This window comes from Urtica dioica, chromosome 5 (assembly GCF_054948205.1).
Source record: "Urtica dioica subsp. dioica isolate 48M chromosome 5, U.dioica_male_clone48M_v1_H2, whole genome shotgun sequence".
NCBI lineage: Eukaryota > Viridiplantae > Streptophyta > Magnoliopsida > Rosales > Urticaceae > Urtica > Urtica dioica.
The window spans coordinates 12,253,036-12,276,189 of NC_142760.1; the positions used below are offsets into that span (position 1 = coordinate 12,253,036).

Here is a 23,154-nt window from a genome sequence, read left to right on the forward strand (position 1 = left end):
CCGACCGAGGGCGAAATTTACGATTTTACCCTTTCCCCGTTCACCTTGTCGGAATTTCGCCGATCACTCTTCCGAAACCGTCCCAACGCGAAGATCGCGAAAAGTTATTAGGAATTCATATATTTTATGTGATTTTTGGTGCACCGAAGACGTAGTTATGGCTTTTGGGAGTCGCGGCGTTGATTCTTATATAGATAATGCGCGCTAATGCTTGCGGATGCGATCATACCAGCACTAATGCACCGGATCCCATCAGAACTCCGAAGTTAAGCGTGCTTGGGCGAGAGTAGTACTAGGATGGGTGACCTCCTGGGAAGTCCTCGTGTTGCATCCCTCTTTTTTTGCGAATTATTTTTTTCGGAGGCCGAAACGATGGAATTTCACCAAAAATCGCTCCGAGTCTTGTTCAAATGCCCGTTTACGCTTACAATTCACCGGTGAAAGTCGAAATTCCGGACCGAGGGCGAAATTTACGATTTTACCCTTCCCCCGTTCACCTTGTCGGAATTTCGCCGATCACTTTTCCGAAACCGCCCCAACGCGAAGATCGCGAAAAGTTATTAGGAATTCATATATTTTATGTGATTTTTGGTGCACCGAAGACGTAGTTATGGCTTTTGGGAGTCGCGGCGTTGATTCTTATATAGATAATGCGCGCTAATGCTTGCGGATGCGATCATACCAGCACTAATGCACCGGATCCCATCAGAACTCCGAAGTTAAGCGTGCTTGGGCGAGAGTAGTACTAGGATGGGTGACCTCCTGGGAAGTCCTCGTGTTGCATCCCTCTTTTTTTGCGAATTATTTTTTTCGGAGGCCGAAACGATGGAATTTCACCAAAAATCGCTCCGAGTCTTGTTCAAATGCCCGTTTACGCTTACAATTCACCGGTGAAAGTCGAAATTCCGACCGAGGGCGAAATTTACGATTTTACCCTTCCCCCGTTCACCTTGTCGGAATTTCGCCGATCACTCTTCCGAAACCGTCCAAACGCGAAGATCGCGAAAAGTTATTAGGAATTCATATATTTTATGTGATTTTTGGTGCACCGAAGACGTAGTTATGGCTTTTGGGAGTCGCGGCGTTGATTCTTATATAGATAATGCGCGCTAATGCTTGCGGATGCGATCATACCAGCACTAATGCACCGGATCCCATCAGAACTCCTAAGTTAAGCGTGCTTGGGCGAGAGTAGTACTAGGATGGGTAACCTCCTGGGAAGTCCTCGTGTTGCATCCCTCTTTTTTTGCGAATTATTTTTTTCGGAGGCCGAAACGGTGGAATTTCACCAAAAATCGCTCCGAGTCTTGTTCAAATGCCCGTTTACGATTACAATTCACCGGTGAAAGTCGAAATTCCGGACCGAGGGTGAAATTTACGATTTTACCCTTCCCCCGTTCACCTTGTCGGAATTTCGCCGATCACTCTTCCGAAACCGTCCCAACGCGAAGATCGCGAAAAGTTATTAGGAATTCATATATTTTATGTGATTTTTGGTGCACCGAAGACGTAGTTATGGCTTTTGGGAGTCGCGGCGTTGATTCTTATATAGATAATGCGCGCTAATGCTTGCGGATGCGATCATAGCAGCACTGATGCACCGGATCCCATCAGAACTCCGAAGTTAAGCGTGCTTGGGCGAGAGTAGTACTAGGATGGGTGACCTCCTGGGAAGTCCTCGTGTTGCATCCCTCTTTTTTTGCGAATTATTTTTTTCGGAGGCCGAAGCGATGGAATTTCACCAAAAATCGCTCCGAGTCTTGTTCAAATGCCCGTTTACGCTTACAATTCACCGGTGAAAGTCGAAATTCCGGACCGAGGGCGAAATTTACGATTTTACCATTCCCCCGTTCACCTTGTCGGAATTTCGCCGATCACTTTTCCGAAACCGCCCCAACGCGAAGATCGCGAAAAGTTATTAGGAATTCATATATTTTATGTGATTTTTGGTGCACCGAAGACGTAATTATGGCTTTTGGGAGTCGCGGCGTTGATTCTTATATAGATAATGCGCGCTAATGCTTGCGGATGCGATCATACCAGCACTAATGCACCGGATCCCATCAGAACTCCGAAGTTAAGCGTGCTTGGGCGAGAGTAGTACTAGGATGGGTGACCTCCTGGGAAGTCCTCGTGTTGCATCCCTCTTTTTTTGCGAATTATTTTTTTCGGAGGCCGAAACGATGGAATTTCACCAAAAATCGCTCCGAGTCTTGTTCAAATGCCCGTTTACGCTTACAATTCACCGGTGAAAGTCGAAATTCCGACCGAGGGCGAAATTTACGATTTTACCCTTCCCCCGTTCACCTTGTCGGAATTTCGCAGATCACTATTCCGAAACCGTCCCAACGCGAAGATCGCGAAAAGTTATTAGGAATTCATATATTTTATGTGATTTTTGGTGCACCGAAGACGTAGTTATGGCTTTTGGGAGTCGCGGCGTTGATTCTTATATAGATAATGCGCGCTGCTTGCGGATGCGATCATACCAGCACTAATGCACCGGATCCCATCAGAACTCCGAAGTTAAGCGTGCTTGGGCGAGAGTAGCTAGGATGGGTGACCTCCTGGGAAGTCCTCGTGTTACATCCCTCTTTTTTCGCGAATTATTTTTTTCGGAGGCCGAAACGGTGGAATTTCACCAAAAATCGCTACGAGTCTTGTTCAAATGCCCGTTTACGCTAACAATTCAGCGGTGAAAGTCGAAATTCCGGACCGAGGGTGAAATTTACGATTTTACCCTTCCCCCGTTCACCTTGTCGGAATTTCGCCGATCACTCTTCCGAAACCGTCCCAACGCGAAGATCGCGAAAAGTTATTAGGAATTCATATATTTTATGTGATTTTTGGTGCACCGAAGACGTAGTTATGGCTTTTGGGAGTCGCGGCGTTGATTCTTATATAGATAATGCGCGCTAATGCTTGCGGATGCGATCATAGCAGCACTAATGCACCGGATCCCATCAGAACTCCGAAGTTAAGCGTGCTTGGGCGAGAGTAGTACTAGGATGGGTGACCTCCTGGGAAGTCCTCGTGTTGCATCCCTCTTTTTTTGCGAATTATTTTTTTCGGAGGCCGAAACGATGGAATTTCACCAAAAATCGCTCCGAGTCTTGTTCAAATGCCCGTTTACGCTTACAATTCACCGGTGAAAGTCGAAATTCCGGACCGAGGGCGAAATTTACGATTTTACCCTTCCCCCGTTCACCTTGTCGGAATTTCGCCGATCACTTTTCCGAAACCGCCCCAACGCGAAGATCGCGAAAAGTTATTAGGAATTCATATATTTTATGTGATTTTTGGTGCACCGAAGACGTAGTTATGGCTTTTGGGAGTCGCGGCGTTGATTCTTATATAGATAATGCGCGCTAATGCTTGCGGATGCGATCATACCAGCACTAATGCACCGGATCCCATCAGAACTCCGAAGTTAAGCGTGCTTGGGCGAGAGTAGTACTAGGATGGGTGACCTCCTGGGAAGTCCTCGTGTTGCATCCCTCTTTTTTTGCGAATTATTTTTTTCGGAGGCCGAAACGATGGAATTTTACCAAAAATCGCTCCGAGTCTTGTTCAAATGCCCGTTTACGCTTACAATTCACCGGTGAAAGTCGAAATTCCGACCGAGAGCGAAATTTACGATTTTACCCTTCCCCCGTTCACCTTGTCGGAATTTCGCAGATCACTCTTCCGAAACCGTCCCAACGCGAAGATCGCGAAAAGTTATTAGGAATTCATATATTTTATGTGATTTTTGGTGCACCGAAGACGTAGTTATGGCTTTTGGGAGTCGCGGCGTTGATTCTTATATAGATAATGCGCGCTGCTTGCGGATGCGATCATACCAGCACTAATGCACCGGATCCCATCAGAACTCCGAAGTTAAGCGTGCTTGGGCGAGAGTAGCTAGGATGGGTGACCTCCTGGGAAGTCCTCGTGTTACATCCCTCTTTTTTCGCGAATTATTTTTTTCGGAGGCCGAAACGGTGGAATTTCACCAAAAATCGCTACGAGTCTTGTTCAAATGCCCGTTTACGCTAACAATTCAGCGGTGAAAGTCGAAATTCCGGACCGAGGGTGAAATTTACGATTTTACCCTTCCCCCGTTCACCTTGTCGGAATTTCGCCGATCACTTTTCCGAAACCGTCCCAACGCGAAGATCGCGAAAAGTTATTAGGAATTCATATATTTTATGTGATTTTTGGTGCACCGAAGACGTAGTTATGGCTTTTGGGAGTCGCGGCGTTGATTCTTATATAGATAATGCGCGCTAATGCTTGCGGATGCGATCATTGCAGCACTAATGCACCGGATCCCATCAGAACTCCGAAGTTAAGCGTGCTTGGGCGAGAGTAGTACTAGGATGGGTGACCTCCTGGGAAGTCCTCGTGTTACATCCCTCTTTTTTTGCGAATTATTTTTTTCGGAGGCCGAAACGATGGAATTTCAACAAAAATCGCTCCGAGTCTTGTTCAAATGCCCGTTTACGCTTACAATTCACCGGTGAAAGTCGAAATTCCGACCGAGGGCGAAATTTACGATTTTACCCTTCCCCCGTTCACCTTGTCGGAATTTCGCCGATCACTCTTCCGAAACCGTCCCAACGCGAAGATCGCGAAAAGTTATTAGGAATTCATATATTTTATGTGATTTTTGGTGCACCGAAGACGTAGTTATGGCTTTTGGGAGTCGCGGCGTTGATTCTTATATAGATAATGCGCGCTAATGCTTGCGGATGCGATCATACCAGCACTAATGCACCGGATCCCATCAGAACTCCGAAGTTAAGCGTGCTTGGGCGAGAGTAGTACTAGGATGGGTGACCTCCTGGGAAGTCCTCGTGTTGCATCCCTCTTTTTTTGCGAATTATTTTTTTCGGAGGCCGAAACGATGGAATTTCACCAAAAATCGCTCCGAGTCTTGTTCAAATGCCCGTTTACGCTTACAATTCACCGGTGAAAGTCGAAATTCCGACCGAGGGCGAAATTTACGATTTTACCCTTCCCCCGTTCACCTTGTCGGAATTTCGCCGATCACTCTTCCGAAACCGTCCCAACGCGAAGATCGCGAAAAGTTATTAGGAATTCATATATTTTATGTGATTTTTGGTGCACCGAAGACGTAGTTATGGCTTTTGGGAGTCGCGGCGTTGATTCTTATATAGATAATGCGCGCTAATGCTTGCGGATGCGATCATAACAGCACTAATGCACCGGATCCCATCAGAACTCCGAAGTTAAGCGTGCTTGGGCGAGAGTAGTACTAGGATGGGTGACCTCCTGGGAAGTCCTCGTGTTGCATCCCTCTTTTTTTGCGAATTATTTTTTTCGGAGGCCGAAACGGTGGAATTTCACCAAAAATCGCTCCGAGTCTTGTTCAAATGCCCGTTTACGATTACAATTCACCGGTGAAAGTCGAAATTCCGGACCGAGGGTGAAATTTACGATTTTACCCTTCCCCCGTTCACCTTGTCGGAATTTCGCCGATCACTCTTCCGAAACCGTCCCAACGCGAAGATCGCGAAAAGTTATTAGGAATTCATATATTTTATGTGATTTTTGGTGCACCGAAGACGTAGTTATGGCTTTTGGGAGTCGCGGCGTTGATTCTTATATAGATAATGCGCGCTAATGATTGCGGATGCGATCATACCAGCACTAATGCACCGGATCCCATCAGAACTCCGAAGTTAAGCGTGCTTGGGCGAGAGTAGTACTAGGATGGGTGACCTCCTGGGAAGTCCTCGTGTTGCATCCCTCTTTTTTTGCGAATTATTTTTTTCAGAGGCCGAAACGATGGAATTTCACCAAAAATCGCTCCGAGTCTTGTTCAAATGCCCGTTTACGATTACAATTCACCGGTGAAAGTCGAAATTCCGGACCGAGGGTGAAATTTACGATTTTACCCTTCCCCCGTTCACCTTGTCGGAATTTCACCGATCACTCTTCCGAAACCGTCCCAACGCGAAGATCGCGAAAAGTTATTAGGAATTCATATATTTTATGTGATTTTTGGTGCACCGAAGACGTAGTTATGGCTTTTGGGAGTCGCGGCGTTGATTCTTACATAGATAATGCGCGCTAATGATTGCGGATGCGATCATACCAGCACTAATGCACCGGATCCCATCAGAACTCCGAAGTTAAGCGTGCTTGGGCGAGAGTAGTACTAGGATGGGTGACCTCCTGGGAAGTCCTCGTGTTGCATCCCTCTTTTTTTGCGAATTATTTTTTTCGGAGGCCGAAACGATGGAATTTCACCTAAAATTGCTCCGAGTCTTGTTCAAATGCCCGTTTACGCTTACAATTCACCGGTGAAAGTCGAAATTCCGACCGAGGGCGAAATTTACGATTTTACCCTTCCCCCGTTCACCTTGTCGGAATTTCGCCGATCACTCTTCCGAAACCGTCCCAACGCGAAGATCGCGAAAAGTTATTAGGAATTCATATATTTTATGTGATTTTTGGTGCACCGAAGACGTAGTTATGGCTTTTGGGAGTCGCGGCGTTGATTCTTATATAGATAATGCGCGCTGCTTGCGGATGCGATCATACCAGCACTAATGCAGCGGATCCCATCAGAACTCCGAAGTTAAGCGTGCTTGGGCGAGAGTAGCTAGGATGGGTGACCTCCTGGGAAGTCCTCGTGTTGCATCCCTCTTTTTTTGCGAATTATTTTTTTCGGAGGCCGAAACGGTGGAATTTCACCAAAAATCGCTCCGAGTCTTGTTCGAATGCCCGTTTACGCTAACGATTCAGCGGTGAAAGTCGAAATTCCGGACCGAGGGTGAAATTTACGATTTTACCCTTCCCCCGTTCACCTTGTCGGAATTTCGCCGATCACTCTTCCGAAACCGTCCCAACGCGAAGATCGCGAAAAGTTATTAGGAATTCATATATTTTATGTGATTTTTGGTGCACCGAAGACGTAGTTATGGCTTTTGGGAGTCGCGGCGTTGATTCTTATATAGATAATGCGCGCTAATGCTTGCGGATGCGATCATAGCAGCACTAATGCACCGGATCCCATCAGAACTCCGAAGTTAAGCGTGCTTGGGCGAGAGTAGTACTAGGATGGGTGACCTCCTGGGAAGTCCTCGTGTTGCATCCCTCTTGTTTTGCGAATTATTTTTTTCGGAGGCCGAAATGATGGAATTTCACCAAAAATCGCTCCGAGTCTTGTTCAAATGCCCGTTTACGCTTACAATTCACCGGTGAATGTCGAAATTCCGACCGAGGGCGAAATTTACGATTTTACCCTTCCCCCGTTCACTTTGTCGGAATTTCGCCGATCACTCTTCCGAATCCTTCCCAACGCGAAGATCGCGAAAAGTTATTAGGAATTCATATATTTTATGTGATTTTTGGTGCACCGAAGACGTAGTTATGGCTTTTGTGAGTCGCGGCGTTGATTCTTATATAGATAATGCGCGCTAATGCTTGCGGATGCGATCATACCAGCACTAATGCACCGGATCCCATCAGAACTCCGAAGTTAAGCGTGCTTGAGCGAGAGTAGTACTAGGATGGGTGACCTCCTGGGAAGTCCTCGTGTTGCATCCCTCTTTTTTTGCGAATTATTTTTTTCGGAGGCCGAAACGGTGGAATTTCACCAAAAATCGCTCCGAGTCTTGTTCAAATGCCCGTTTACGATTACAATTCACCGGTGAAAGTCGAAATTCCGGACCGAGGGTGAAATTTACGATTTTACCCTTCCCCCGTTCACCTTGTCGGAATTTCGCCGATCACTCTTCCGAAACCGTCCCAACGCGAAGATCGCGAAAAGTTATTAGGAATTCATATATTTTATGTGATTTTTGGTGCACCGAAGACGTAGTTATGGCTTTCGGGAGTCGCGGCGTTGATTCTTATATAGATAATGCGCGCTAATGATTGCGGATGCGATCATACCAGCACTAATGCACCGGATCCCATCAGAACTCCGAAGTTAAGCGTGCTTGGGCGAGAGTAGTACTAGGATGGGTGACCTCCTGGGAAGTCCTCGTGTTGCAACCCTCTTTTTTTGCGAATTATTTTTTTCGGAGGCTGAAACGATGGAATTTCACCAAAAATCGCTCCGAGTCTTGTTCAAATGCCCGTTTACGCTTACAATTCACCGGTGAAAGTCGAAATTCCGACCGAGGGCGAAATTTACGATTTTACCCTTCCCCCGTTCACCTTGTCGGAATTTCGCCGATCACTCTTCCGAAACCGTCCCAACGCGAAGATCGCGAAAAGTTATTAAGAATTCATATATTTTATGTGATTTTTGGTGCACCGAAGACGTAGTTATGGCTTTTGGGAGTCGCGGCGTTGATTGTTATATAGATAATGCGCGCTGCTTGCGGATGCGATCATACCAGCACTAATGCACCGGATCCCATCAGAACTCCGAAGTTAAGCGTGCTTGGGCGAGAGTAGTACTAGGATGGGTGACCTCCTGGGAAGTCCTCGTGTTGCATCCCTCTTTTTTTGCGAATTATTTTTTTCGGAGGCCGAAACGGTGGAATTTCACAAAAAATCGCTCCGAGTCTTGTTCAAATGCCCGTTTACGCTTACAATTCACCGGTGAAAGTCGAAATTCCGGACCGAGGGTGAAATTTACGATTTTACCCTTCCCCCGTTCACCTTGTCGGAATTTCGCGGATCACTCTTCCGAAACCGTCCCAACGCGAAGATCGCGAAAAGTTATTAGGAATTCATATATTTTATGTGATTTTTGGTGCACCGAAGACGTAGTTATGGCTTTCGGGAGTCGCGGCGTTGATTCTTATATAGATAATGCGCGCTAATGATTGCGGATGCGATCATACCAGCACTAATGCACCGGATCCCATCAGAACTCCGAAGTTAAGCGTGCTTGGGCGAGAGTAGTACTAGGATGGGTGACCTCCTGGGAAGTCCTCGTGTTGCAACCCTCTTTTTTTGCGAATTATTTTTTTCGGAGGCTGAAACGATGGAATTTCACCAAAAATCGCTCCGAGTCTTGTTCAAATGCCCGTTTACGCTTACAATTCACCGGTGAAAGTCGAAATTCCGACCGTGGGCGAAATTTACGATTTTACCCTTCCCCCGTTCACCTTGTCGGAATTTCGCCGATCACTCTTCCGAAACCGTCCCAACGCGAAGATCGCGAAAAGTTATTAAGAATTCATATATTTTATGTGATTTTTGGTGCACCGAAGACGTAGTTATGGCTTTTGGGAGTCGCGGCGTTGATTGTTATATAGATAATGCGCGCTGCTTGCGGATGCGATCATACCAGCACTAATGCACCGGATCCCATCAGAACTCCGAAGTTAAGCGTGCTTGGGCGAGAGTAGTACTAGGATGGGTGACCTCCTGGGAAGTCCTCGTGTTGCATCCCTCTTTTTTTGCGAATTATTTTTTTCGGAGGCCGAAACGGTGGAATTTCACCAAAAATCGCTCCGAGTCTTGTTCAAATGCCCGTTTACGCTTACAATTCACCGGTGAAAGTCGAAATTCCGGACCGAGGGTGAAATTTACGATTTTACCCTTCCCCCGTTCACCTTGTCGGAATTTCGCCGATCACTCTTCCGAAACCGTCCCAACGCGAAGATCGCGAAAAGTTATTAGGAATTCATATATTTTATGTGATTTTTGGTGCACCGAAGACGTAGTTATGGCTTTTGGGAGTCGCGGCGTTGATTCTTATATAGATAATGCGCGCTAATGCTTGCGGATGCGATCATAGCAGCACTAATGCACCGGATCCCATCAGAACTCCGAAGTTAAGCGTGCTTGGGCGAGAGTAGTACTAGGATGGGTGACCTCCTGGGAAGTCCTCGTGTTGCATCCCTCTTTTTTTGCGAATTATTTTTTTCGGAGGCCGAAACGATGGAATTTCACCAAAAATCGCTCCGAGTCTTGTTCAAATGCCCGTTTACGCTTACAATTCACCGGTGAAAGTCGAAATTCCGAACGAGGGCGAAATTTACGATTTTACCCTTCCCCCGTTCACCTTGTCGGAATTTCGCCGATCACTCTTCCGAAACCGTCCAAACGCGAAGATCGCGAAAAGTTATTAGGAATTCATATATTTTATGTGATTTTTGGTGCACCGAAGACGTAGTTATGGCTTTTGTGAGTCGCGGCGTTGATTCTTATATAGATAATGCGCGCTAATGCTTGCGGATGCGATCATACCAGCACTAATGCACCGGATCCCATCAGAACTCCGAAGTTAAGCGTGCTTGGGCGAGAGTAGTACTAGGATGGGTGACCTCCTGGGAAGTCCTCGTGTTGCATCCCTCTTTTTTTGCGAATTATTTTTTTCGGAGGCCGAAACGGTGGAATTTCACCAAAAATCGCTCCGAGTCTTGTTCAAATGCCCGTTTACGATTACAATTCACCGGTGAAAGTCGAAATTCCGGACCGAGGGTGAAATTTACGATTTTACCCTTCCCCCGTTCACCTTGTCGGAATTTCGCCGATCACTCTTCCGAAACCGTCCCAACGCGAAGATCGCGAAAAGTTATTAGGAATTCATATATTTTATGTGATTTTTGGTGCACCGAAGACGTAGTTATGACTTTTGGGAGTCGCGGCGTTGATTCTTATATAGATAATGCGCGCTAATGATTGCGGATGCGATCATACCAGCACTAATGCACCGGATCCCATCAGAACTCCGAAGTTAAGCGTGCTTGGGCGAGAGTAGTACTAGGATGGGTGACCTCCTGGGAAGTCCTCGTGTTGCATCCCTCTTTTTTTGCGAATTATTTTTTTCGGAGGCCGAAACGATGGAATTTCACCAAAAATCGCTCCGAGTCTTGTTCAAATGCCCGTTTACGCTTACAATTCACCGGTGAAAGTCGAAATTCCGACCGAGGGCGAAATTTACGATTTTACCCTTCCCCCGTTCACCTTGTCGGAATTTCGCCGATCACTCTTCCGAAACCGTCCCAACGCGAAGATCGCGAAAAGTTATTAGGAATTCATATATTTTATGTGATTTTTGGTGCACCGAAGACGTAGTTATGGCTTTTGTGAGTCGCGGCGTTGATTCTTATATAGATAATGCGCGCTAATGCTTGCGGATGCGATCATACCAGCACTAATGCACCGGATCCCATCAGAACTCCGAAGTTAAGCGTGCTTGGGCGAGAGTAGTACTAGGATGGGTGACCTCCTGGGAAGTCCTCGTGTTGCATCCCTCTTTTTTTGCGAATTATTTTTTTCGGAGGCCGAAACGATGGAATTTCACCAAAAATCGCTCCGAGTCTTGTTCAAATGCCCGTTTACGCTTACAATTCACCGGTGAAAGTCGAAATTCCGACCGAGGGCGAAATTTACGATTTTACCCTTCCCCCGTTCACCTTGTCGGAATTTCGCCGATCACTCTTCCGAAACCGTCCCAACGCGAAGATCGCGAAAAGTTATTAGGAATTCATATATTTTATGTGATTTTTGGTGCACCGAAGACGTAGTTATGGCTTTTGTGAGTCGCGGCGTTGATTCTTATATAGATAATGCGCGCTAATGATTGCGAATGCGATCTTACCAGCACTAATGCACCGGATCCCATCAGAACTCCGAAGTTAAGCGTGCTTGGGCGAGAGTAGTACTAGGATGGGTGACCTCCTGGGAAGTCCTCGTGTTGCATCCCTCTTTTTTTGCGAATTATTTTTTTCGGAGGCCGAAACGATGGAATTTCACCAAAAATCGCTCCGAGTCTTGTTCAAATGCCCGTTTACGCTTACAATTCACCGGTGAAAGTCGAAATTCCGGACCGAGGGTGAAATTTACGATTTTACCCTTCCCCCGTTCACCTTGTCGGAATTTCGCCGATCACTCTTCCGAAACCGTCCCAACGCGAAGATCGCGAAAAGTTATTAGGAATTCATATATTTTATGTGATTTTTGGTGCACCGAAGACGTAGTTATGGCTTTCGGGAGTCGCGGCGTTGATTCTTATATAGATAATGCGCGCTAATAATTGCGGATGCGATCATACCAGCACTAATGCACCGGATCCCATCAGAACTCCGAAGTTAAGCGTGCTTGGGCGAGAGTAGTACTAGGATGGGTGACCTCCTGGGAAGTCCTCGTGTTGCATCCCTCTTTTTTTGCGAATTATTTTTTTCGGAGGCCGAAACGATGGAATTTCACCAAAAATCGCTCCGAGCCTTGTTCAAATGCCCGTTTACGCTTACAATTCACCGGTGAACGTCGAAATTCCGGACCGAGGGCGAAATTTACGATTTTACCCTTCCCCGTTCACCTTGTCGGAATTTCGCCGATCACTCTTCCGAAACCGTCCCAACGCGAAGATCGCCAAAAGTTATTAGGAATTCATATATTTTATGTGATTTTTGGTGCACCGAAGACGTAGTTATGGCTTTTGTGAGTCGCGGCGTTGATTCTTATATAGATAATGCGCGCTAATGCTTGCGGATGCGATCATACCAGCACTAATGCACCGGATCCCATCAGAACTCCGAAGTTAAGCGTGCTTGGGCGAGAGTAGTACTAGGATGGGTGACCTCCTGGGAAGTCCTCGTGTTGCATCCCTCTTTTTTTGCGAATTATTTTTTTCGGAGGCCGAAACGGTGGAATTTCACCAAAAATCGCTCCGAGTCTTGTTCAAATGCCCGTTTACGATTACAATTCACCGGTGAAAGTCGAAATTCCGGACCGAGGGTGAAATTTACGATTTTACCCTTCCCCCGTTCACCTTGTCGGAATTTCGCCGATCACTCTTCCGAAACCGTCCCAACGCGAAGATCGCGAAAAGTTATTAGGAATTCATATATTTTATGTGATTTTTGGTGCACCGAAGACGTAGTTATGGCTTCTGGGAGTCGCGGCGTTGATTCTTATATAGATAATGCGCGCTAATGCTTGCGGATGCGATCATACCAGCACTAATGCACCGGATCCCATCAGAACTCCGAAGTTAAGCGTGCTTGGGCGAGAGTAGTACTAGGATGGGTGACCTCCTGGGAAGTCCTCGTGTTGCATCCCTCTTTTTTTGCGAATTATTTTTTTCGGAGGCCGAAACGATGGAATTTCACCAAAAATCGCTCCGAGCCTTGTTCAAATGCCCGTTTACGCTTACAATTCACCGGTGAACGTCGAAATTCCGGACCGAGGGCGAAATTTACGATTTTACCCTTCCCCGTTCACGTTGTCGGAATTTCGCCGATCACTCTTCCGAAACCGTCCCAACGCGAAGATCGCCAAAAGTTATTAGGAATTCATATATTTTATGTGATTTTTGGTGCACCGAAGACGTAGTTATGGCTTTTGGGAGTCGCGGCGTTGATTCTTATATAGATAATGCGCGCTAATGCTTGCGGATGCGATCATAGCAGCACTAATGCACCGGATCCCATCAGAACTCCGAAGTTAAGCGTGCTTGGGCGAGAGTAGTACTAGGATGGGTGACCTCCTGGGAAGTCCTCGTGTTGCATCCCTCTTTTTTTGCGAATTATTTTTTTCGGAGGCCGAAACGATGGAATTTCACCAAAAATCGCTCCGAGTCTTGTTCAAATGCCCGTTTACGCTTACAATTCACCGGTGAAAGTCGAAATTCCGACCGAGGGCGAAATTTACGATTTTACCCTTCCCCCGTTCACCTTGTCGGAATTTCGCCGATCACTCTTCCGAAACCGTCCCAACGCGAAGATTGCGAAAAGTTATTAGGAATTCATATATTTTATGTGATTTTTGGTGCACCGAAGACGTAGTTATGGCTTTTGTGAGTCGCGGCGTTGATTCTTATATAGATAATGCGCGCTAATGCTTGCGGATGCGATCATACCAGCACTAATGCACCGGATCCCATCAGAACTCCGAAGTTAAGCGTGCTTGGGCGAGAGTAGTACTAGGATGGGTGACCTCCTGGGAAGTCCTCGTGTTGCATCCCTCTTTTTTTGCGAATTATTTTTTTCGGAGGCCGAAACGGTGGAATTTCACCAAAAATCGCTCCGAGTCTTGTTCAAATGCCCGTTTACGATTACAATTCACCGGTGAAAGTCGAAATTCCGGACTGACGGTGAAATTTACGATTTTACCCTTCCCCCGTTCACCTTGTCGGAATTTCGCCGATCACTCTTCCGAAACCGTCCCAACGCGAAGATCGCGAAAAGTTATTAGGAATTCATATATTTTATGTGATTTTTGGTGCACCGAAGACGTAGTTATGGCTTTTGGGAGTCGCGGCGTTGATTCTTATATAGATAATGCGCGCTAATGATTGCGGATGCGATCATACCAGCACTAATGCACCGGATCCCATCAGAACTCCGAAGTTAAGCGTGCTTGGGCGAGAGTAGTACTAGGATGGGTGACCTCCTGGGAAGTCCTCGTGTTGCATCCCTCTTTTTTTGCGAATTATTTTTTTCGGAGGCCGAAACGATGGAATTTCACCAAAAATCGCTCCGAGTCTTGTTCAAATGCCCGTTTACGCTTACAATTCACCGGTGAAAGTCGAAATTCCGGACCGAGGGCGAAATTTACGATTTTACCCTTCCCCCGTTCACCTTGTCGGAATTTCGCCGATCACTCTTCCGAAACCGTCCCAACGCGAAGATCGCGAAAAGTTATTAGGAATTCATATATTTTATGTGATTTTTGGTGCACCGAAGACGTAGTTATGGCTTTCGGGAGTCGCGGCGTTGATTCTTATATAGATAATGCGCGCTAATGATTGCGGATGCGATCATACCAGCACTAATGCACCGGATCCCATCAGAACTCCGAAGTTAAGCGTGCTTGGGCGAGAGTAGTACTAGGATGGGTGACCTCCTGGGAAGTCCTCGTGTTGCATCCCTCTTTTTTTGCGAATTATTTTTTTCGGAGGCTGAAACGATGGAATTTCACCAAAAATCGCTCCGAGTCTTGTTCAAATGCCCGTTTACGCTTACAATTCACCGGTGAAAGTCGAAATTCCGACCGAGGGCGAAATTTACGATTTTACCCTTCCCCCGTTCACCTTGTCGGAATTTCGCCGATCACTCTTCCGAAATCGTCCCAACGCGAAGATCGCGAAAAGTTATTAAGAATTCATATATTTTATGTGATTTTTGGTGCACCGAAGACGTAGTTATGGCTTTTGGGAGTCGCGGCGTTGATTGTTATATAGATAATGCGCGCTGCTTGCGGACGCGATCATACCAGCACTAATGCACCGGATCCCATCAGAACTCCGAAGTTAAGCGTGCTTGGGCGAGAGTAGTACTAGGATGGGTGACCTCCTGGGAAGTCCTCGTGTTGCATCCCTCTTTTTTTGCGAATTATTTTTTTCGGAGGCCGAAACGGTGGAATTTCACCAAAAATCGCTCCGAGTCTTGTTCAAATGCCCGTTTACGCTTACAATTCACCGGTGAAAGTCGAAATTCCGGACCGAGGGTGAAATTTACGATTTTACCCTTCCCCCGTTCACCTTGTCGGAATTTCGCCGATCACTCTTCCGAAACCGTCCCAACGCGAAGATCGCGAAAAGTTATTAGGAATTCATATATTTTATGTGATTTTTGGTGCACCGAAGACGTAGTTATGGCTTTTGAGAGTCGCGGCGTTGATTCTTATATAGATAATGCGCGCTAATGCTTGCGGATGCGATCATACCAGCACTAATGCACCGGATCCCATCAGAACTCCGAAGTTAAGCGTGCTTGGGCGAGAGTAGTACTAGGATGGGTGACCTCCTGGGAAGTCCTCGTGTTGCATCCCTCTTTTTTTGCAAATTATTTTTTTCGGAGGCCGAAACGGTGGAATTTCACCAAAAATCGCTCCGAGTCTTGTTCAAATGCCCGTTTACGCTTACAATTCACCGGTGAAAGTCGAAATTCCGGACCGAGGGTGAAATTTACGATTTTACCCTTCCCCCGTTCACCTTGTCGGAATTTCGCCGATCACTCTTCCGAAACCATCCCAACGCGAAGATCGCGAAAAGTTATTAGGAATTCATATATTTTATGTGATTTTTGGTGCACCGAAGACGTAGTTATGGCTTTTGGGAGTCGCGGCGTTGATTCTTATATAGATAATGCGCGCTAATGCTTGCGGATGCGATCATACCAGCACTAATGCACCGGATCCCATCAGAACTCCGAAGTTAAGCGTGCTTGGGCGAGAGTAGTACTAGAATGGGTGACCTCCTGGGAAGTCCTCGTGTTGCATCCCTCTTTTTTTGCGAATTATTTTTTTCGGAGGCCGAAACGATGGAATTTCACCAAAAATCGCTCCGAGCCTTGTTCAAATGCCCGTTTACGCTTACAATTCACCGGTGAAAGTCGAAATTCCGGACCGAGGGCGAAATTTACGATTTTACCCTTCCCCGTTCACGTTGTCGGAATTTCGCCGATCACTCTTCCGAAACCGTCCCAACGCGAAGATCGCGAAAAGTTATTAGGAATTCATATATTTTATGTGATTTTTGGTGCACCGAAGACGTAGTTATGGCTTTTGGGAGTCGCGGCGTTGATTCTTATATAGATAATGCGCGCTAATGCTTGCGGATGCGATCATACGAGCACGAATGCACCGGATCCCATCAGAACTCCGAAGTTAAGCGTGCTTGGGCGAGAGTAGTACTAGGATGGGTGACCTCCTGGGAAGTCCTCGTGTTGCATCCCTCTTTTATTGCGAATTATTTTTTTCGGAGGCCGAAACGGTGGAATTTCACCAAAAATCGCTCCGAGTCTTGTTCAAATGCCCGTTTACGCTTACAATTCACCGGTGAAAGTCGAAATTCCGGACCGAGGGTGAAATTTACGATTTTACCCTTCCCCCGTTCACCTTGTCGGAATTTCGCCGATCACTCTTCCGAAACCATCCCAACGCGAAGATCGCGAAAAGTTATTAGGAATTCATATATTTTATGTGATTTTTGGTGCACCGAAGACGTAGTTATGGCTTTTGGGAGTCGCGGCGTTGATTCTTATATAGATAATGCGCGCTAATGCTTGCGGATGCGATCATACCAGCACTAATGCACCGGATCCCATCAGAACTCCGAAGTTAAGCGTGCTTGGGCGAGAGTAGTACTAGGATGGGTGACCTCCTGGGAAGTCCTCGTGTTGCATCCCTCTTTTTTTGCGAATTATTTTTTTCGGAGGCCGAAACGATGGAATTTCACCAAAAATCGCTCCGAGCCTTGTTCAAATGCCCGTTTACGCTTACAATTCACCGGTGAAAGTCGAAATTCCGGACCGAGGGCGAAATTTACGATTTTACCCTTCCCCGTTCACGTTGTCGGAATTTCGCCGATCACTCTTCCGAAACCGTCCCAACGCGAAGATCGCGAAAAGTTATTAGGAATTCATATATTTTATGTGATTTTTGGTGCACCGAAGACGTAGTTATGGCTTTTGGGAGTCGCGGCGTTGATTCTTATATAGATAATGCGCGCTAATGCTTGCGGATGCGATCATACGAGCACTAATGCACCGGATCCCATCAGAACTCCGAAGTTAAGCGTGCTTGGGCGAGAGTAGTACTAGGATGGGTGACCTCCTGGGAAGTCCTCGTGTTGCATCCCTCTTTTTTTGTGAATTATTTTTTTCGGAGGCCGAAACGATGGAATTTCACCAAAAATCGCTCCGAGTCTTGTTCAAATGCCCGTTTACGCTTACAATTCACCGGTGAAAGTCGAAATTCCGGACCGAGGGTGAAATTTACGATTTTACCCTTCCCCCGTTCACCTTTTCGGAATTTCGCGGATCACTCTTCCGAAACCGTCCCAACGCGAAGATCGCGAAAAGTTATTAGGAATTCATATATTTTATGTGATTTTTGGTGCACCGAAAACGTAGTTATGGCTTTTGGGAGTCGCGGCGTTGATTCTTATATAGATAATGCGCGCTAATGCTTGCGGATGCGATCATACCAGCACTAATGCACCGGATCCCATCAGAACTCCGAAGTTAAGCGTGCTTGGGCGAGAGTAGTACTAGGATGGGTGAACTCCTGGGAAGCCCTCGTGTTGCATCCCTCTTTTTTTGCGAATTATTTTTTTCGGAGGCCGAAACGATGGAATTTCACCAAAAATCGCTCCGAGTCTTGTTCAAATGCCCGTTTACGCTTACAATTCACCGGTGAAAGTCGAAATTCCGGACCGAAGGTGAAATTTACGATTTTACCCTTCCCCCGTTCACCTTGTCGGAATTTCGCCGATCACTCCTCCGAAACCGTCCCAACGCGAAGATCGCGAAAAGTTATTAGGAATTCATATATTTTATGTGATTTTTGGTGCACCGAAGACGTAGTTATGGCTTTTGGGAGTCGCGGCGTTGATTCTTATATAGATAATGCGCGCTAATGCTTGCGGATGCGATCATACCAGCACTAATGCATCGGATCCCATCAGAACTCCGAAGTTAAGCGTGCTTGGGCGAGAGTAGTACTAGGATGGGTGACCTCCTGGGAAGTCCTCGTGTTGCATCCCTCTTTTTTTGCGAATTATTTTTTTTCGGAGGCCGAAACGATGGAATTTCACCAAAAATCGCTCCGAGTTTTGTTCAAATGCCCGTTTACGCTTACAATTCACCGGTGAAAGTCGAAATTCCGGACCGAGGGCAAAATTTACGATTTTACCCTTCCCTCGTTCACCTTGTCTGAATTTCGCCGATCACTCTTCCGAAACCGTCCCAACGCGAAGATTGCGAAAAGTTATTAGGAATTCATATATTTTATGTGATTTTTGGTGCACCGAAGACGTAGTTATGGCTTTTGGGAGTCGCGGCGTTGATTCTTATATAGATAATGCGCGCTAATGCTTGCGGATGCGATCATACCAGCACTAATGCACCGGATCCCATCAGAATTCCGAAGTTAAGCGTGCTTGGGCGAGAGTAGTACTAGGATGGGTGACCTCCTGGGAAGTCCTCGTGTTGCATCCCTCTTTTTTTGCGAATTATTTTTTTCGGAGGCCGAAACGATGGAATTTCACCAAAAATCGCTCCGAGTCTTGTTCATATGCCCGTTTACGCTTACAATTCACCGGTGAAAGTCGAAATTCCGACCGAGGGAGAAATTTACGATTTTACCCTTCCCCCGTTCACCTTGTCGGAATTTCGCCGATCACTCTTCCGAAACCGTCCCAACGCGAATATCGCGAAAAGTTATTAGGAATTCATATATTTTATGTGATTTTTGGTGCACCGAAGACGTAGTTATGGCTTTTGGGAGTCGCGGCGTTGATTTTTACATAGATAATGCGCGCTAATGCTTGCGGATGCGATCATACCAGCACTAATGCACCGGATCCCATCAGAACTCCGAAGTTAAGCGTGCTTGGGCGAGAGTAGTACTAGTATGGGTGACCTCCTGGGAAGTCCTCGTGTTGCATCCCTCTTTTTTTGCGAATTATTTTTTTCGGAGGCCGAAACGGTGGAATTTCACCAAAAATCGCTCCGAGTCTTGTTCAAATGCCCGTTTACGCTTACAATTCACCGGTGAAAGTCGAAATTCCGGACCGAGGGTGAAATTTACGATTTTACCCTTCCCTCGTTCACCTTGTCGGAATTTCGCCGATCACTCTTCCGAAACCGTCCCAACGCGAAGATCGCGAAAAGTTATTAGGAATTCATATATTTTATGTGATTTTTGGTGCACCGAAGACGTAGTTATGGCTTTTGGGAGTCGCGGCGTTGATTTTTATATAGATAATGCGCGCTAATGCTTGCGGATGCGATCATACCAGCACTAATGCACCGGATCCCATCAGAACTCCGAAGTTAAGCGTGCTTGGGCGAGAGTAGTACTAGGATGGGTGACCTCCTGGGAAGTCCTCGTGTTGCATCCCTCTTTTTTTGCGAATTATTTTTTTCGGAGGCCGAAACGGTGGAATTTCACCAAAAATCGCTCCGAGTCTTGTTCAAATGCCCGTTTACGCTTACAATTCACCGGTGAAAGTCGAAATTCCGGACCGAGGGCGAAATTTACGATTTTACCCTTCCCTCGTTCACCTTGTCGGAATTTCGCCGATCACTCTTCCGAAACCGTCCCAACGCGAAGATCGCGAAAAGTTATTAGGAATTCATATATTTTATGTGATTTTTGGTGCACCGAAGACGTAGTTATGGCTTTTGGGAGTCGCGGCGTTGATTCTTATATAGATAATGCGCGCTAATGCTTGCGGATGCGATCATACCAGCACTAATGCACCGGATCCCATCAGAACTCCGAAGTTAAGCGTGCTTGGGCGAGAGTAGTACTAGGATGGGTGACCTCCTGGGAAGTCCTCGTGTTGCATCCCTCTTTTTTTGCGAATTATTTTTTTCGGAGGCCGAAACGATGGAATTTCACCAAAAATCGCTCCGAGCCTTGTTCAAATGCTCGTTTACGCTTACAATTCACCGGTGAAAGTCGAAATTCCGGACCGAGGGCGAAATTTACGATTTTACCCTTCCCCGTTCACGTTGTCGGAATTTCGCCGATCACTCTTCCGAAACCGTCCCAACGCGAAGATCGCGAAAAGTTATTAGGAATTCATATATTTTATGTGATTTTTGGTGCACCGAAGACGTAGTTATGACTTTTGGGAGTCGCGGCGTTGATTCTTATATAGATAATGCGCGCTAATGCTTGCGGATGCGATCATACCAGCACTAATGCACCGGATCCCATCAGAACTCCGAAGTTAAGCGTGCTTGGGCGAGAGTAGTACTAGGATGGGTGACCTCCTGGGAAGTCCTCGTGTTGCATCCCTCTTTTTTTGCGAATTATTTTTTTCGGAGGCCGAAACGATGGAATTTCACCAAAAATCGCTCCGAGTCTTGTTCAAATGCCCGTTTACGCTTACAATTCACCGGTGAAAGTCGAAATTCCGGACCGAGGGTGAAATTTACGATTTTACCCTTCCCCCGTTCACCTTGTCGGAATTTCGCGGATCACTCTTCCGAAACCGTCCCAACGCGAAGATCGCGAAAAGTTATTAGGAATTCATATATTTTATGTGATTTTTGGTGCACCGAAGACGTAGTTATGGCTTTTGGGAGTCGCGGCGTTGATTCTTATATAGATAATGCGCGCTAATGCTTGCGGATGCGATCATACCAGCACTAATGCACCGGATCCCATCAGAACTCCGAAGTTAAGCGTGCTTGGGCGAGAGTAGTACTAGGATGGGTGACCTCCTGGGAAGTCCTCGTGTTGCATCCCTCTTTTTTTGCGAATTATTTTTTTCGGAGCCCGAAACGATGGAATTTCACCAAAAATCGCTCCGAGTCTTGTTCAAATGCCCGTTTACGCTTACAATTCACCGGTGAAAGTCGAAATTCTGGACCGAGGGCGAAATTTACGATTTTACCCTTCCCTCGTTCACCTTGTCGGAATTTCGCCGATCACTCTTCCGAAACCGTCCCAACGCGAAGATCGCGAAAAGTTATTAGGAATTCATATATTTTATGTGATTTTTGGTGCACCGAAGACGTAGTTATGGCTTTTGGGAGTCGCGGCGTTGATTCTTATATAGATAATGCGCGTTAATGCTTGCGGATGCGATCATACCAGCACTAATGCACCGGATCCCATCAGAACTCCGAAGTTAAGCGTGCAGGGGCGAGAGTAGTACTAGGATGGGTGACCTCCTGGGAAGTCCTCGTGTTGCATCCCTCTTTTTTGAGAATTATTTTTTTCGGAGGCCGAAACGATGGAATTTCACCAAAAATCGCTCCGAGTCTTGTTCAAATGCCCGTTTACGCTTACAATTCACCGGTGAAAGTCGAAATTCCGGACCGAGGGCAAAATTTACGATTTTACCCTTCCCCCGTTTACCTTGTCGGAATTTCGCCGATCACTCTTCCGAAACCGTCCCAACGCGAAGATTGCGAAAAGTTATTAGGAATTCATATATTTTATGTGATTTTTGGTGCACCGAAAACGTAGTTATGGCTTTTGGGAGTCGCGGCGTTGATTCTTATATAGATAATGCGCGCTAATGCTTGCGGATGCGATCATACCAGCACTAATGCACCGGATCCCATCAGAACTCCGAAGTCAAGCGTGCTTGGGCGAGAGTAGTACTAGGATGGGTGACCTCCTGGGAAGTCCTCGTGTTGCATCCCTCTTTTTTTTGAATTATTTTTTTCGGAGGCCGAAACGATGGAATTTCACCAAAAATCGCTCCGAGTCTTGTTCAAATGCCCGTTTACGCTTACAATTCACCGGTGAAAGTCGAAATTCCGGACCGAGGGTGAAATTTACGATTTTACCCTTCCCCCGTTCACCTTTTCGGAATTTCGCGGATCACTCTTCCGAAACCGTCCCAACGCGAAGATCGCGAAAAGTTATTAGGAATTCATATATTTTATGTGATTTTTGGTGCACCGAAAACGTAGTTATGGCTTTTGGGAGTCGCGGCGTTGATTCTTATATAGATAATGCGCGCTAATGCTTGCGGATGCGATCATACCAGCACTAATGCACCGGATCCCATCAGAACTCCGAAGTTAAGCGTGCTTGGGCGAGAGTAGTACTAGGATGGGTGAACTCCTGGGAAGTCCTCGTGTTGCATCCCTCTTTTTTTGCGAATTATTTTTTTCGGAGGCCGAAACGATGGAATTTCACCAAAAATCGCTCCGAGTCTTGTTCAAATGCCCGTTTACGCTTACAATTCACCGGTGAAAGTCGAAATTCCGGACCGAAGGTGAAATTTACGATTTTACCCTTCCCCCGTTCACCTTGTCGGAATTTCGCCGATCACTCCTTCGAAACCGTCCCAACGCGAAGATCGCGAAAAGTTATTAGGAATTCATATATTTTATGTGATTTTTGGTGCACCGAAGACGTAGTTATGGCTTTTGGGAGTCGCGGCGTTGATTCTTATATAGATAATGCGCGCTAATGCTTGCGGATGCGATCATACCAGCACTAATGCATCGGATCCCATCAGAACTCCGAAGTTAAGCGTGCTTGGGCGAGAGTAGTACTAGGATGGGTGACCTCCTGGGAAGTCCTCGTGTTGCATCCCTCTTTTTTTGCGAATTATTTTTTTCGGAGGCCGAAACGATGGAATTTCACCAAAAATCGCTCCGAGTTTTGTTCAAATGCCCGTTTACGCTTACAATTCACCGGTGAAAGTCGAAATTCCGGACTGAGGGCAAAATTTACGATTTTACCCTTCCCTCGTTCACCTTGTCGGAATTTCGCCGATCACTCTTCCGAAACCGTCCCAACGCGAAGATT

At 46.5% G+C, this 23,154-nt stretch overlaps 48 non-coding genes and 3 pseudogenes across 48 annotated transcripts; all 51 read left to right on the forward strand.

The window, feature by feature from the left end:
• The first annotated feature begins 215 nt into the window (after positions 1–215).
• On the forward strand, positions 216–334 carry LOC149396457 (5S ribosomal RNA). The gene has a single exon (XR_016299373.1). It is a non-coding gene; the product is annotated as a 5S ribosomal RNA (ribosomal RNA).
• Positions 335–668: 334 nt separating this feature from the next.
• LOC149396458 (5S ribosomal RNA) lies at positions 669–787 on the forward strand. Its single transcript, XR_016299374.1, has one exon. It is a non-coding gene; the product is annotated as a 5S ribosomal RNA (ribosomal RNA).
• A 333-nt stretch (positions 788–1,120) lies between these two features.
• On the forward strand, positions 1,121–1,239 carry LOC149396459 (5S ribosomal RNA). Its single transcript, XR_016298626.1, has one exon. It is a non-coding gene; the product is annotated as a 5S ribosomal RNA (ribosomal RNA).
• Positions 1,240–1,573: 334 nt separating this feature from the next.
• LOC149396460 (5S ribosomal RNA) lies at positions 1,574–1,692 on the forward strand. The gene has a single exon (XR_016298363.1). It is a non-coding gene; the product is annotated as a 5S ribosomal RNA (ribosomal RNA).
• Positions 1,693–2,026: 334 nt separating this feature from the next.
• LOC149396461 (5S ribosomal RNA) lies at positions 2,027–2,145 on the forward strand. The gene has a single exon (XR_016299375.1). It is a non-coding gene; the product is annotated as a 5S ribosomal RNA (ribosomal RNA).
• Positions 2,146–2,475: 330 nt separating this feature from the next.
• Positions 2,476–2,592, forward strand: LOC149396462 (5S ribosomal RNA; annotated as a pseudogene).
• A 334-nt stretch (positions 2,593–2,926) lies between these two features.
• Positions 2,927–3,045, forward strand: LOC149396463 (5S ribosomal RNA). Its single transcript, XR_016298378.1, has one exon. It is a non-coding gene; the product is annotated as a 5S ribosomal RNA (ribosomal RNA).
• Positions 3,046–3,379: 334 nt separating this feature from the next.
• LOC149396464 (5S ribosomal RNA) lies at positions 3,380–3,498 on the forward strand. The gene has a single exon (XR_016299376.1). It is a non-coding gene; the product is annotated as a 5S ribosomal RNA (ribosomal RNA).
• A 330-nt stretch (positions 3,499–3,828) lies between these two features.
• Positions 3,829–3,945, forward strand: LOC149396465 (5S ribosomal RNA; annotated as a pseudogene).
• A 334-nt stretch (positions 3,946–4,279) lies between these two features.
• LOC149396466 (5S ribosomal RNA) lies at positions 4,280–4,398 on the forward strand. Its single transcript, XR_016299089.1, has one exon. It is a non-coding gene; the product is annotated as a 5S ribosomal RNA (ribosomal RNA).
• A 333-nt stretch (positions 4,399–4,731) lies between these two features.
• Positions 4,732–4,850, forward strand: LOC149396467 (5S ribosomal RNA). The gene has a single exon (XR_016299377.1). It is a non-coding gene; the product is annotated as a 5S ribosomal RNA (ribosomal RNA).
• A 333-nt stretch (positions 4,851–5,183) lies between these two features.
• Positions 5,184–5,302, forward strand: LOC149396468 (5S ribosomal RNA). The gene has a single exon (XR_016298487.1). It is a non-coding gene; the product is annotated as a 5S ribosomal RNA (ribosomal RNA).
• A 334-nt stretch (positions 5,303–5,636) lies between these two features.
• On the forward strand, positions 5,637–5,755 carry LOC149396469 (5S ribosomal RNA). The gene has a single exon (XR_016299378.1). It is a non-coding gene; the product is annotated as a 5S ribosomal RNA (ribosomal RNA).
• A 334-nt stretch (positions 5,756–6,089) lies between these two features.
• LOC149396470 (5S ribosomal RNA) lies at positions 6,090–6,208 on the forward strand. The gene has a single exon (XR_016299379.1). It is a non-coding gene; the product is annotated as a 5S ribosomal RNA (ribosomal RNA).
• Positions 6,209–6,538: 330 nt separating this feature from the next.
• On the forward strand, positions 6,539–6,655 carry LOC149396471 (5S ribosomal RNA; annotated as a pseudogene).
• Positions 6,656–6,989: 334 nt separating this feature from the next.
• Positions 6,990–7,108, forward strand: LOC149396472 (5S ribosomal RNA). The gene has a single exon (XR_016298379.1). It is a non-coding gene; the product is annotated as a 5S ribosomal RNA (ribosomal RNA).
• A 333-nt stretch (positions 7,109–7,441) lies between these two features.
• Positions 7,442–7,560, forward strand: LOC149396473 (5S ribosomal RNA). Its single transcript, XR_016298372.1, has one exon. It is a non-coding gene; the product is annotated as a 5S ribosomal RNA (ribosomal RNA).
• Positions 7,561–7,894: 334 nt separating this feature from the next.
• Positions 7,895–8,013, forward strand: LOC149396474 (5S ribosomal RNA). The gene has a single exon (XR_016297949.1). It is a non-coding gene; the product is annotated as a 5S ribosomal RNA (ribosomal RNA).
• A 330-nt stretch (positions 8,014–8,343) lies between these two features.
• On the forward strand, positions 8,344–8,462 carry LOC149396475 (5S ribosomal RNA). Its single transcript, XR_016299380.1, has one exon. It is a non-coding gene; the product is annotated as a 5S ribosomal RNA (ribosomal RNA).
• A 334-nt stretch (positions 8,463–8,796) lies between these two features.
• LOC149396476 (5S ribosomal RNA) lies at positions 8,797–8,915 on the forward strand. Its single transcript, XR_016297951.1, has one exon. It is a non-coding gene; the product is annotated as a 5S ribosomal RNA (ribosomal RNA).
• Positions 8,916–9,245: 330 nt separating this feature from the next.
• On the forward strand, positions 9,246–9,364 carry LOC149396477 (5S ribosomal RNA). The gene has a single exon (XR_016299382.1). It is a non-coding gene; the product is annotated as a 5S ribosomal RNA (ribosomal RNA).
• Positions 9,365–9,698: 334 nt separating this feature from the next.
• On the forward strand, positions 9,699–9,817 carry LOC149396478 (5S ribosomal RNA). The gene has a single exon (XR_016298380.1). It is a non-coding gene; the product is annotated as a 5S ribosomal RNA (ribosomal RNA).
• Positions 9,818–10,150: 333 nt separating this feature from the next.
• Positions 10,151–10,269, forward strand: LOC149396479 (5S ribosomal RNA). The gene has a single exon (XR_016299383.1). It is a non-coding gene; the product is annotated as a 5S ribosomal RNA (ribosomal RNA).
• Positions 10,270–10,603: 334 nt separating this feature from the next.
• On the forward strand, positions 10,604–10,722 carry LOC149396480 (5S ribosomal RNA). The gene has a single exon (XR_016299384.1). It is a non-coding gene; the product is annotated as a 5S ribosomal RNA (ribosomal RNA).
• Positions 10,723–11,055: 333 nt separating this feature from the next.
• LOC149396481 (5S ribosomal RNA) lies at positions 11,056–11,174 on the forward strand. The gene has a single exon (XR_016299385.1). It is a non-coding gene; the product is annotated as a 5S ribosomal RNA (ribosomal RNA).
• Positions 11,175–11,507: 333 nt separating this feature from the next.
• Positions 11,508–11,626, forward strand: LOC149396482 (5S ribosomal RNA). Its single transcript, XR_016298582.1, has one exon. It is a non-coding gene; the product is annotated as a 5S ribosomal RNA (ribosomal RNA).
• Positions 11,627–11,960: 334 nt separating this feature from the next.
• On the forward strand, positions 11,961–12,079 carry LOC149396483 (5S ribosomal RNA). Its single transcript, XR_016299386.1, has one exon. It is a non-coding gene; the product is annotated as a 5S ribosomal RNA (ribosomal RNA).
• A 333-nt stretch (positions 12,080–12,412) lies between these two features.
• LOC149396484 (5S ribosomal RNA) lies at positions 12,413–12,531 on the forward strand. Its single transcript, XR_016299387.1, has one exon. It is a non-coding gene; the product is annotated as a 5S ribosomal RNA (ribosomal RNA).
• A 334-nt stretch (positions 12,532–12,865) lies between these two features.
• On the forward strand, positions 12,866–12,984 carry LOC149396485 (5S ribosomal RNA). Its single transcript, XR_016299388.1, has one exon. It is a non-coding gene; the product is annotated as a 5S ribosomal RNA (ribosomal RNA).
• Positions 12,985–13,317: 333 nt separating this feature from the next.
• LOC149396486 (5S ribosomal RNA) lies at positions 13,318–13,436 on the forward strand. Its single transcript, XR_016298381.1, has one exon. It is a non-coding gene; the product is annotated as a 5S ribosomal RNA (ribosomal RNA).
• A 333-nt stretch (positions 13,437–13,769) lies between these two features.
• Positions 13,770–13,888, forward strand: LOC149396487 (5S ribosomal RNA). The gene has a single exon (XR_016299389.1). It is a non-coding gene; the product is annotated as a 5S ribosomal RNA (ribosomal RNA).
• A 334-nt stretch (positions 13,889–14,222) lies between these two features.
• LOC149396488 (5S ribosomal RNA) lies at positions 14,223–14,341 on the forward strand. The gene has a single exon (XR_016299390.1). It is a non-coding gene; the product is annotated as a 5S ribosomal RNA (ribosomal RNA).
• Positions 14,342–14,675: 334 nt separating this feature from the next.
• Positions 14,676–14,794, forward strand: LOC149396489 (5S ribosomal RNA). The gene has a single exon (XR_016299391.1). It is a non-coding gene; the product is annotated as a 5S ribosomal RNA (ribosomal RNA).
• A 330-nt stretch (positions 14,795–15,124) lies between these two features.
• LOC149396490 (5S ribosomal RNA) lies at positions 15,125–15,243 on the forward strand. Its single transcript, XR_016298248.1, has one exon. It is a non-coding gene; the product is annotated as a 5S ribosomal RNA (ribosomal RNA).
• A 334-nt stretch (positions 15,244–15,577) lies between these two features.
• Positions 15,578–15,696, forward strand: LOC149396491 (5S ribosomal RNA). The gene has a single exon (XR_016299393.1). It is a non-coding gene; the product is annotated as a 5S ribosomal RNA (ribosomal RNA).
• Positions 15,697–16,030: 334 nt separating this feature from the next.
• On the forward strand, positions 16,031–16,149 carry LOC149396492 (5S ribosomal RNA). The gene has a single exon (XR_016297712.1). It is a non-coding gene; the product is annotated as a 5S ribosomal RNA (ribosomal RNA).
• A 333-nt stretch (positions 16,150–16,482) lies between these two features.
• On the forward strand, positions 16,483–16,601 carry LOC149396493 (5S ribosomal RNA). The gene has a single exon (XR_016297943.1). It is a non-coding gene; the product is annotated as a 5S ribosomal RNA (ribosomal RNA).
• Positions 16,602–16,935: 334 nt separating this feature from the next.
• LOC149396494 (5S ribosomal RNA) lies at positions 16,936–17,054 on the forward strand. Its single transcript, XR_016299394.1, has one exon. It is a non-coding gene; the product is annotated as a 5S ribosomal RNA (ribosomal RNA).
• Positions 17,055–17,387: 333 nt separating this feature from the next.
• Positions 17,388–17,506, forward strand: LOC149396495 (5S ribosomal RNA). Its single transcript, XR_016298568.1, has one exon. It is a non-coding gene; the product is annotated as a 5S ribosomal RNA (ribosomal RNA).
• Positions 17,507–17,840: 334 nt separating this feature from the next.
• LOC149396496 (5S ribosomal RNA) lies at positions 17,841–17,959 on the forward strand. Its single transcript, XR_016298603.1, has one exon. It is a non-coding gene; the product is annotated as a 5S ribosomal RNA (ribosomal RNA).
• A 334-nt stretch (positions 17,960–18,293) lies between these two features.
• On the forward strand, positions 18,294–18,412 carry LOC149396497 (5S ribosomal RNA). The gene has a single exon (XR_016298156.1). It is a non-coding gene; the product is annotated as a 5S ribosomal RNA (ribosomal RNA).
• A 335-nt stretch (positions 18,413–18,747) lies between these two features.
• On the forward strand, positions 18,748–18,866 carry LOC149396498 (5S ribosomal RNA). The gene has a single exon (XR_016298208.1). It is a non-coding gene; the product is annotated as a 5S ribosomal RNA (ribosomal RNA).
• A 333-nt stretch (positions 18,867–19,199) lies between these two features.
• LOC149396499 (5S ribosomal RNA) lies at positions 19,200–19,318 on the forward strand. The gene has a single exon (XR_016297849.1). It is a non-coding gene; the product is annotated as a 5S ribosomal RNA (ribosomal RNA).
• A 334-nt stretch (positions 19,319–19,652) lies between these two features.
• On the forward strand, positions 19,653–19,771 carry LOC149396500 (5S ribosomal RNA). Its single transcript, XR_016299395.1, has one exon. It is a non-coding gene; the product is annotated as a 5S ribosomal RNA (ribosomal RNA).
• Positions 19,772–20,105: 334 nt separating this feature from the next.
• LOC149396501 (5S ribosomal RNA) lies at positions 20,106–20,224 on the forward strand. Its single transcript, XR_016299396.1, has one exon. It is a non-coding gene; the product is annotated as a 5S ribosomal RNA (ribosomal RNA).
• A 333-nt stretch (positions 20,225–20,557) lies between these two features.
• Positions 20,558–20,676, forward strand: LOC149396502 (5S ribosomal RNA). Its single transcript, XR_016299397.1, has one exon. It is a non-coding gene; the product is annotated as a 5S ribosomal RNA (ribosomal RNA).
• Positions 20,677–21,010: 334 nt separating this feature from the next.
• Positions 21,011–21,129, forward strand: LOC149396503 (5S ribosomal RNA). The gene has a single exon (XR_016299398.1). It is a non-coding gene; the product is annotated as a 5S ribosomal RNA (ribosomal RNA).
• Positions 21,130–21,463: 334 nt separating this feature from the next.
• On the forward strand, positions 21,464–21,582 carry LOC149396504 (5S ribosomal RNA). The gene has a single exon (XR_016297897.1). It is a non-coding gene; the product is annotated as a 5S ribosomal RNA (ribosomal RNA).
• A 333-nt stretch (positions 21,583–21,915) lies between these two features.
• On the forward strand, positions 21,916–22,034 carry LOC149396505 (5S ribosomal RNA). The gene has a single exon (XR_016297775.1). It is a non-coding gene; the product is annotated as a 5S ribosomal RNA (ribosomal RNA).
• A 333-nt stretch (positions 22,035–22,367) lies between these two features.
• On the forward strand, positions 22,368–22,486 carry LOC149396506 (5S ribosomal RNA). The gene has a single exon (XR_016298588.1). It is a non-coding gene; the product is annotated as a 5S ribosomal RNA (ribosomal RNA).
• Positions 22,487–22,820: 334 nt separating this feature from the next.
• LOC149396507 (5S ribosomal RNA) lies at positions 22,821–22,939 on the forward strand. Its single transcript, XR_016298157.1, has one exon. It is a non-coding gene; the product is annotated as a 5S ribosomal RNA (ribosomal RNA).
• The last annotated feature ends 215 nt before the right edge of the window (positions 22,940–23,154 follow it).